This window comes from Rhinolophus ferrumequinum (assembly GCF_004115265.2).
Source record: "Rhinolophus ferrumequinum isolate MPI-CBG mRhiFer1 chromosome 5 unlocalized genomic scaffold, mRhiFer1_v1.p scaffold_110_arrow_ctg1, whole genome shotgun sequence".
Classification (NCBI taxonomy): Eukaryota; Metazoa; Chordata; class Mammalia; order Chiroptera; family Rhinolophidae; genus Rhinolophus; species Rhinolophus ferrumequinum.
Window position 1 is genome coordinate 14,295,194 of NW_022680355.1, and position 8,904 is coordinate 14,304,097.

The 8,904-nt window shown below is 36.7% G+C and overlaps 1 pseudogene; it reads left to right on the forward strand.

The window, feature by feature from the left end:
* Positions 1 to 209: 209 nt before the first annotated feature.
* Positions 210 to 1,227, forward strand: LOC117019200 (L-lactate dehydrogenase B chain-like; annotated as a pseudogene).
* The last annotated feature ends 7,677 nt before the right edge of the window (positions 1,228 to 8,904 follow it).

Here is an 8,904-nt window from a genome sequence, read left to right on the forward strand (position 1 = left end):
CACCTTAAAGACAGCACTTTAAGAAGGAAAGTATAATGAATAATACTAATATGCCTGTAGCAAAACAAATTAGTACAAATATTGAATCACTGTGTTGTATACCTGAAACTGATGTTATATGTTAATGATACATCAATTTAAAAACAAAACAAAACAGGCATGCAACTGACATTGTCTTCCTCGCGTGACTCTTCTTTCTCCTGTACACAATGGGAACTCTTAAGGAAAAACTGATAGCACCAGTGGCGTAAGAAGAGGCAGCATTCCCAAACAATAAGATCACTGTAGTGGGTGTTGGACAGGTTGGTATGGTGTGTGCCATCAGCATTCTGGGAAAGTCTCTGCCTGATGAGCTTGCTCTTGAGGACATTCTGGAAGATAAACTCGAAGGAGAAATGATGGATCTGCAGCATGGGGCTGGTTTCTTCAGACACCTAAAATTGTGGTCCATAAAGATGACTCTGTGACCACCAATTCTAAGATTGTGGTGGTAACTGCAGGAGTTTGCCAGCAAGAGGGAGAGAGTCATCTCAACCTGGTACAGAGGAACATTAATGTTTTCAAGTTCATTATTCCTCAGGTCAGCCAGTACAGTCCTGACTGCATCATACTTGTGGTTTCTAACCCAGTGAATATTCTCACCTGTGTTACCTGGAAACTAAGTAGGTTACCAAGCACTGTGTGATTGGAAGTAATCTGGATTCTGCTAGATTTTGTTACTTTATGGCTGGAAAACTTGGCATTCATCCCAGCTGTTGCCATGGATGGATTTTGGGAGAACACGGCAACTCAAATGTGGCTGTGTGGAGTAGAGTGAATGTGGTAGGTGTGTCTCTCCAGGAACGGAATCCAGAAATGGGAATGGACAATGATAATGGAACCTTGAAGGAAGTGCGTAAGATGGTGGTTGAAAGTACCTATGAAGTCATCAAACTAAAAGGATACAGCAACTGGGCTATTGGGTTAAGTGTGGCTGACCTCATTGAATCCATGCAGAAAAATCTATCCAGCATTCATTCAGGGTCAACTAAGGTGAAAGAGGTATATGGCATTGACATTGAAGTCTTCCTAAGCCTTCCATGGATCCTGAATGCTTGGGGATTAACTAGTGTTATAAACCCAAAACTGAAAGATGATGAGGTTGCTCAACTCAAGAAAAGTGCAGATACCCTGTGGGACATCCAGAAGGACTTCAAAGACCTGGGACTTCAGGCTTCTAGGCTGTAGAACTTTAAAAACTACAATGTGATTACCCATGAGCCTTTAGTTTCCGTTCATGTACATGGATTACAGTTTGCTTTTGTCTCCCTAAATATGTGAATCTGGGCTCACAGAATCAAAGCCCGTGCTTGGTTTAATGCTTGCAATATGAGTCCTTGAACAAATAAAACTATCGTTCAAAACAAAACAAAACAAAACAATTAGAGTTACATTGAAAAAACCTGTTAAAGACATGATTTTAATGACATAGATGATAAAATAATAATAATGTCCAGCACTTATTAAATGTTAATTATGTGCTAGGCACTGTGGCTAGTATTTTGCAAGTAAAAACTCAATGTTTCTTGACAATACCATGAGGAAGACCCTAATATTCACAGGTGTAGAGATTGTTTTAAATTATTTGGACTTATCTGTGTGAAGAGATTCTGTACTTTCACGTGAATACATTAAGCTGTCTGTGAAATCAGAAGATGAATAACTACTTTGCACTATGCTAAGGTTATAGAGGGTCTTGCACAAAAATTTACCTTTGTTTGTTAGCTAACGTTTTTCAAAAACTCATTAGGAAAAAAATTCAGAGATTAAAAAGAAAGAGGGAGCAAATCAGGATTTCATGTATTGCTCTAGCATAAAATCCAGGTGTGGCAATTAGTCTAAAAGCATCCACAGAAGCTCCAGTCTATATAAAGGGGTAATAATTAGGAGAATGTGAATTTTTCAGTAAAGTTTTTCCTTATTTCTGTGGGCAGTCAATATAATGTTGCCATGTGTATCTATTAAATGCTATTACGTTTTCTTCATGTAAAATCCTCAAGGCATATCTACATGTCTTATGCCTATAAATATTTTATAGTGATATTATGTAAGATGGATGGTAGCCTTTTAAGTTTATCTTTAGAAGAAAATAATGTAACTACAATTCCCTATAGTTTACACTATATGAATAATAAGGGTCCCAGGCAGTTGAGACACAAACCATATGGGTGTTTAGAATTCAGGTACCATATCACACACGATGTGCTAGTACTACAAATGTTTTATGTCTCGTAGCATCTTTCCAGCCAGATACCAGATAGATAGCTAGATTGTATTTCAAACATATATGTACAGCAGAGAAGGTGATTTGGTATGCTAATATCTGTTGCTGTTTAACACCATTCCCATGCATCTAAGTGGCCTGGAAGCCTGAATCAGTATTTCCCAGATTCCCTTGCCTGTGGGATCCTGGTTTAGATTTTTCTTTTGTACCTTTCTAAAACCCTACATGTTTATCAAGCACACACTAAATAAGTAATACTCCACTACTCACTTTGGATAAATCCAAGAAGACTAAGACCCAACTATTTATTTCAAGGGACATAAAATTTTATCATTCCCTATAGCACAAACAACAGTGCCCGATGATTTTGGAATTCTTGTCGTTACATTGATCTCACAGTGAAGATCCCGTAAAGTATAGACAAACAGAATGTATAAACCAACATCTACTTATTTAATTTGCTCGCATCCACTAAGTATGTTCCAAACACAATGTTTGGTATTGGGAATGCCAAGATATATAAAATATTAAAATGAAAAGCAAGAGTTATTAAACAATGATTTCTGATACCTAGATAACTGGGTTTAAATTCTTACTCCATTACTTACTGTTGAAATTAAACTTCAAAGACAGATTTTTTTTTCAATTACAGTTGACATTCAATATTATTTTATATTAGTTTCAGGTGTGCAGCATAGTGGTTAGACATTTATACAATTTATGAAGTGATGCCCCTGATAACTCTGATATCCACCTGGCACCACACACAGTTATTACAATAACTGACTCTACTTACTGACTATACTCCCTGTGTTGTACTTCACATCCCTGTGACTATTTGTAACTACCAATCTATACTTCTTAGTCCCTTCACCTTTTTAACCCAGTCCCCCATTTCCCCTCCCATTTGACAACCATCAGTTTGTTCTCTGTACTTATGAGTCTGTTTCTGTTTTGTTTGTTCTTTTAGTTTATTCTTTACATTCCATATATAAGTGCAATCATATGGCATTTGTCTTTTTTCTGTCTGACTTATTTCACTTAGCATAATATCCTCCTAGGTCCATCCATGTTGTCGCAAGTAATAAGATTTTATTTTTTTTATGATTAATATTCTGTTATACACTGGGGGTGCCAAAAATGTATATAAGTGGACACTTTGGTCAACATTGCTCAAACAGTAGTTTACCATAATCCGAAGTGTCTGGACGCTGATGGCAACCACTTTGAGCACTTCTTGTAATTGTAGAAGAAAAATGTGACTTGTATTCACCTTTTGTGATCGGTATATATTGAGTATTACAATTTTAATACAGTTTTCCTTTCTTAAAATCTGTATACTTTTTTTTGGGCACCCTCTGTATATATACCACATCTTCTTTATCTAATCATCTATTGCTGGGCACTTAGGTTGCTTCCATATTTTGGCTGTTGTAAATAATGCTGCATTGAACATAGGGGTGCATGTATCTTTTCAAATTAGTGTGTTGGGATAAATACCCCAAAATGGAAAAGACAACCTACCAATTGGGAGAAAATATTCACCAATGACATATCCGATAAGGGGTTAATATCCAAAATTTATAAAGAACTCATACAACTTAACACCAAAAAACAAACAATCCAATTGAAAAATTGGCAGAGGACCTGAATAGACATTTCTCCAAAGAGGACATACCAATGGCCAATAGACATATGAAAGGAGGCTCAATGTCACTAATCATCAGGGGAATGCAAATAAAAACCACAATGAGATACCACCTCACACCTGTCAGAATGGCCATCATCAATAAAGCAACAAACAAGCGTTGGCGAGGATGTGGAGAAAAGGGGACCCTTGTGCACTGTTGGTGGGAATGTAAATTGGTGCAGTCACTGTGAAAACAGCATGGAGATTCCTCAAAAAATTAAAATTAAAACTACCTTATGATGTAGCAGTTCTTAATGAACCATGCTTCCCAGTGTGCTTCCATGCTTCCGTTACCTCGCTGATGTTCTCATTAGTCACCTCCCCTGACTCTGGGCTGGCGCTGAGACTCACATTTTGAACAATGAAATGCAACTGAAGTGAGTCCCAGATTAACTCACAAAAGTCTCACAGCCTCCACCTGGAATTCTTGGGATTTTTTGGGGGTGGGGAATAGACACTCTCTGACATATACAATCATCCTGAGACTTCCAAGCCAAGTGAAAGCCTCGAACTAGCCTAATGGAAAGCAATATATATATTGAGAGAGATAAGTTGGTCAAGACCCGCTGTTCTAGCCATCCAGCTGAGATGCCAGATATGAGAGTAGCCAACATTTTCATCCACCCCAGTTAGGTCTTTAGACGACTGTAAGCCCAGCTGTAATCCCTACAAACGCAGCAAAGGACCTCTCAGCTGAGCCAGGTCAACCCACAGAACAGCATGAAATAATAGTAAATTATTGTTTGAAGCAACCAAATTTGGGGGTGGTTTGTCACATAGAAATAGATAATTGGAACATTAGATGTTGTGTAAATTTAGACGAGTTAAACGCCCGTTGTTCCGTTACCTTGCTGATAAAATGGAGATAATCAGCAGCTTGGGGACGGGGCATGATACCCAGATTCCCCATCAGAGAGAAAAGGCTGCTCTTCTCCTACACGCCGTTAGAAATACCCTGGTAAATAGCCGAGGTTTTTGCAGTCATGGCTGCATTACCACTGGGAGCAGGGATGCAGTTCCCATTATATCCACAGTATTTGAAGGAACAGGGTGGGAAGCAGCTCCTTACAAAATGGGGTTCAACTTGAAAAAGGGAAAGGAACAGGAACTGATGAGACAAAACATGCAAGTCCACTGTACTATGCAGTAACCATCAAATGACTCAATTTCATGTATTTAAGTATGGCGATATTGCTGTTACATGAATTCTTCCCAGTGGTAGCAGTTTAATAGTGAAAAAGTATCTAGACCTCTTTTACAGAGAAATGTGTTTTTTATTTGAAATGCGTGCATTTTAATATCCTATTTAATTTTGGGTATTTACCAATGAAGAAGGGAAGCAAGGATGTTTTCTGTTCCTGACATTGGGTTTAGCAGGGCAGGAATAATGTTATCTATTAATGAGCAGAGATGTTAGCTAAAGAGGTCTGGCTATGTTCCAGTTTGGTTAATTAAATCCTACCTGTTTAAATTCTGTCTTTATTTTCAAATGAATATTCACTGTTATTTCTCATTTGGAAAACTATTTGGGATCACTAGTTTATTAATGAGGTAAAGAATTTCAGTTTACTTTGGGTTCAAAATACCCTAGCTCCAGTCTAATATTATGAGGTATGGTCAGAAAATACGGTGAATGTTTAAATTTAAAAAAAAAAATTATTACAGTAAAAGACACCTTGCCATTAATCCCCCTCAAAGTATTCCCCCTCGCTTCAAACACACTTATCCCATCATTCTTGCCACTTTCTGAAGCAGTTCTGGAAGTCCTCTTTCATGAGTGTCTGTAGTTGTGCTGTCGTGGCTGCCTCAACGTCCTGAATCATTTTGACTTTGGGGAAGAGCCAGAAGTTGCATGGTGCCAGATCTGGTTAATAAGGTGAATGAGGACACACTGTAATGTTTTTATTTGACAGAAACTGTCGTACCAGAAGCGATGTGTGACACGGAGCCTTTCACTGTGATCAAACCATACGGTGAATGTTGCTGCCGAGTGCCATCCAATGGAAAGGCAGGGATCTTCAATAAGAAGCAGTAAGTCAAACCTTAGTAACGGTGTGTGACAAGTTTCAACTCATTGGGTGCAGTCAGTCGGGTGTGAGCTATGGTTGAGAGAAGGTGTGTTTTAAAGTGTGCCGTAAATCATGACAGTGTAAATATGACAGCGTTACTGAAGTCATAAAAACTAGAGGGAGACTGGAATTGTTAGGACTGGAGTCAAGAATACTTCTTTAATCCTGTAATGTTTGTGATGCATATTAGACATCCATACAGAGTTGAAAAGTTCACAGTTGAATATTTTTAATAGCTGCTCAGTATTCAATTATACAGGTACAATATAATTTACCTAAGTAGTTGCTTACCACAGGAAAGTTTAGAAAATCATGTCATTATAAACTATATAACGATGAAAACTTGTGTATTTGTAATTTTGCTAATTTTCTGAAATATTCTTTAGATATTAGTCCTAGAAGTAGAATTCATGGGTCTTACCATATTCCAATTTTAAAGGCTTTTGTTTGATCAAATTTCCTCCAGAAACAGTAGACAAATTTATTCTCCTATTGGCCGTATACAGCAAAGCTATATTCTGCATATTCACACTATCAATGAATATTATCAGATCTTAGACCACATAATGTCTGCAAAGCCCACTCTCTGTAATGAAGAGACTTTGATCTGATGTTAGTAGCACATGGTAAATAGAAATGTGTCATTACATTAAGAAATCTGGTTCTAGTGGAGGATACTCTACTAGAGGTACATTCAGTAAATAATGATGCTTTTTGCTTGTTTAAATACTTTATTTTTTTCTTCAAGCCAACATTAGCTATCAATAATTTAACAATGTCATAGGATGGTACTGGTGAAATTAGCTTGTTTTATGTGCACAAAGGTGGGTCTATTAAAAAAAGTGTAAATGTTAATAACTAGATCTATGAGACATTTGTCTCTTAAAATGTTTTTTTCTCAACTTAAAAGCACTGAATTAAGAGGACACCTGATCTATAAATTATGTTTCAAAATAAGTGACCAACTTTTGTAAACATAGAGGTCTAGTTTTTCTTATTCCTGAATATCCCCCTGGATTTTCATCTTTTGAACCTCTTGCAATTATACTTTCCCTGAATTTGAAAGTTAAAGAGACACTCCTTAGAACTGATGCAAATGCTTCTCTTCAAATTTAGAGAAGTTAGTTCAAATCTCCAAGAGTGTTATGTGTTCATTTATTCATGATAAAGATACTTCTTCTATAGTGGGTGCAGATAAATCAATTAGGAACAGAAAATATGCACTGCCTCAAATCTGGAAGCTTGGACTCCGGTGGAGAGCAGACATTTAGAAAATAATTACATAAATAAATGTGGAATGCCAATTTTGTTATGTGGTATCACAAGAATTCATGGTAATATAAAAGCCAAAAATAGAGAAATTTGTTCTAGTCAAAGTCAGAAAAGGCTTCACTAAAGAAGTGACAACTCACCGAAAATTTACTGATGAGTCAGAGTTTACTAGATAGAAGAACAAAAATTATTCCATACCGTGGGAAGAGCCTACACAGAGGAAGGGACAAACACGGTACATTTGAGTCCCTATAGGAAGGCAAATGTAACTGGGGTGAGAAGCACAAAGGGACTGTAGTAACAGATAAGTCAGACGATGACAGAGGAGCCACACCTCACTAGGCCAAAAAAATGTGATAGGAAGAATACATTTATTCTAAAAGCAACAGGGTTCGTGATCAGATTTCAATTTTGAAAAGATCATTTGACTGCAATGTAGAGAACAGATTGGAAGAATTAGGAGAGGAAGTCAGTGTGTCATTTAGGAGAAAACATGCAATAATCCAGAGGGAAGGTGATGCTGAACTTGGATTAGCATGGATGTTGAGATTGGTGGGGACATGGAGAGAAGTGAATTTCTTAGGTAAATTTTACTGGACATGGTGGCAAAAGAGACAGGGAGTTCAAGCTTGACTCTTAGAATTCTACCCCATGTAGCTGGACGGTTGGTGAAGAAATGGGGGCGTATGGAGATGTCTATAACGCTCTCTTTTATATATGCTTTATTTAAAATATCTATGACACATACAATAAGAGATACCAAGTAGACAATGATGTGATAAGAAAGGTGCTTGTGATAAGAGAGCACTGGAGAAGAGATTTTCTCAAAGTAAAAGTGGATCAACAATTCAATGTATTTATAAAATATTCCTTTTCTAAAACCAGAGATGAAGGCAGTGAGTCTGAGTAATAGAGAAATCAATTATCATGACAGTTGTTCAGGTTAAATACAGAGTAAGATCGGCGACAGGATAATAGATTGATAAATAGATGGAAACAGTGACAGATAATTTGATAGGTATAACATTATAGATGAAACAAGTATATATTAATGAATAAAGTATATATATAAACCAAACATAAATATATATTTGTTTCATTTATGTTAGCACTTTTATTCACATGCAAATACTTAACTGGAAATGCAACTAATGAATAATGACTAACATGCACATATGTGCATAGACATATAAGACCTTGAAAGATGTACAACTGGCACATTTGAACTTTCACATCTGAGTGTAACGCCATATATTCTGGTACAGTTATTTCATTTATAGTCTGTGTCCAAAGCAACTTAAATGTGTCAGAATCTTACATTTGGATAAAGAGCTTAAGATCTAGTATGTATCCAAAATATTTAAAATGTCTCTATTTCTACCTTCTCCATTACAGGATAAAATGGAATGGATTTTAGACTGGGCAGTATTCATTTCAATAATTAAGTACTTCCTTCACCAAAAGTTACCACTTGGAATAATGAAACAAAAAGTCTGCAAGAGCTGAAATAAATTTTTGAGTACTTTTTACTCTTTCTTAGTGGTCAGATAAAAATATTTACCCCAATGTGTGTGTGTTTGTGTGAGTACATACATAACAGCTAGAGACTT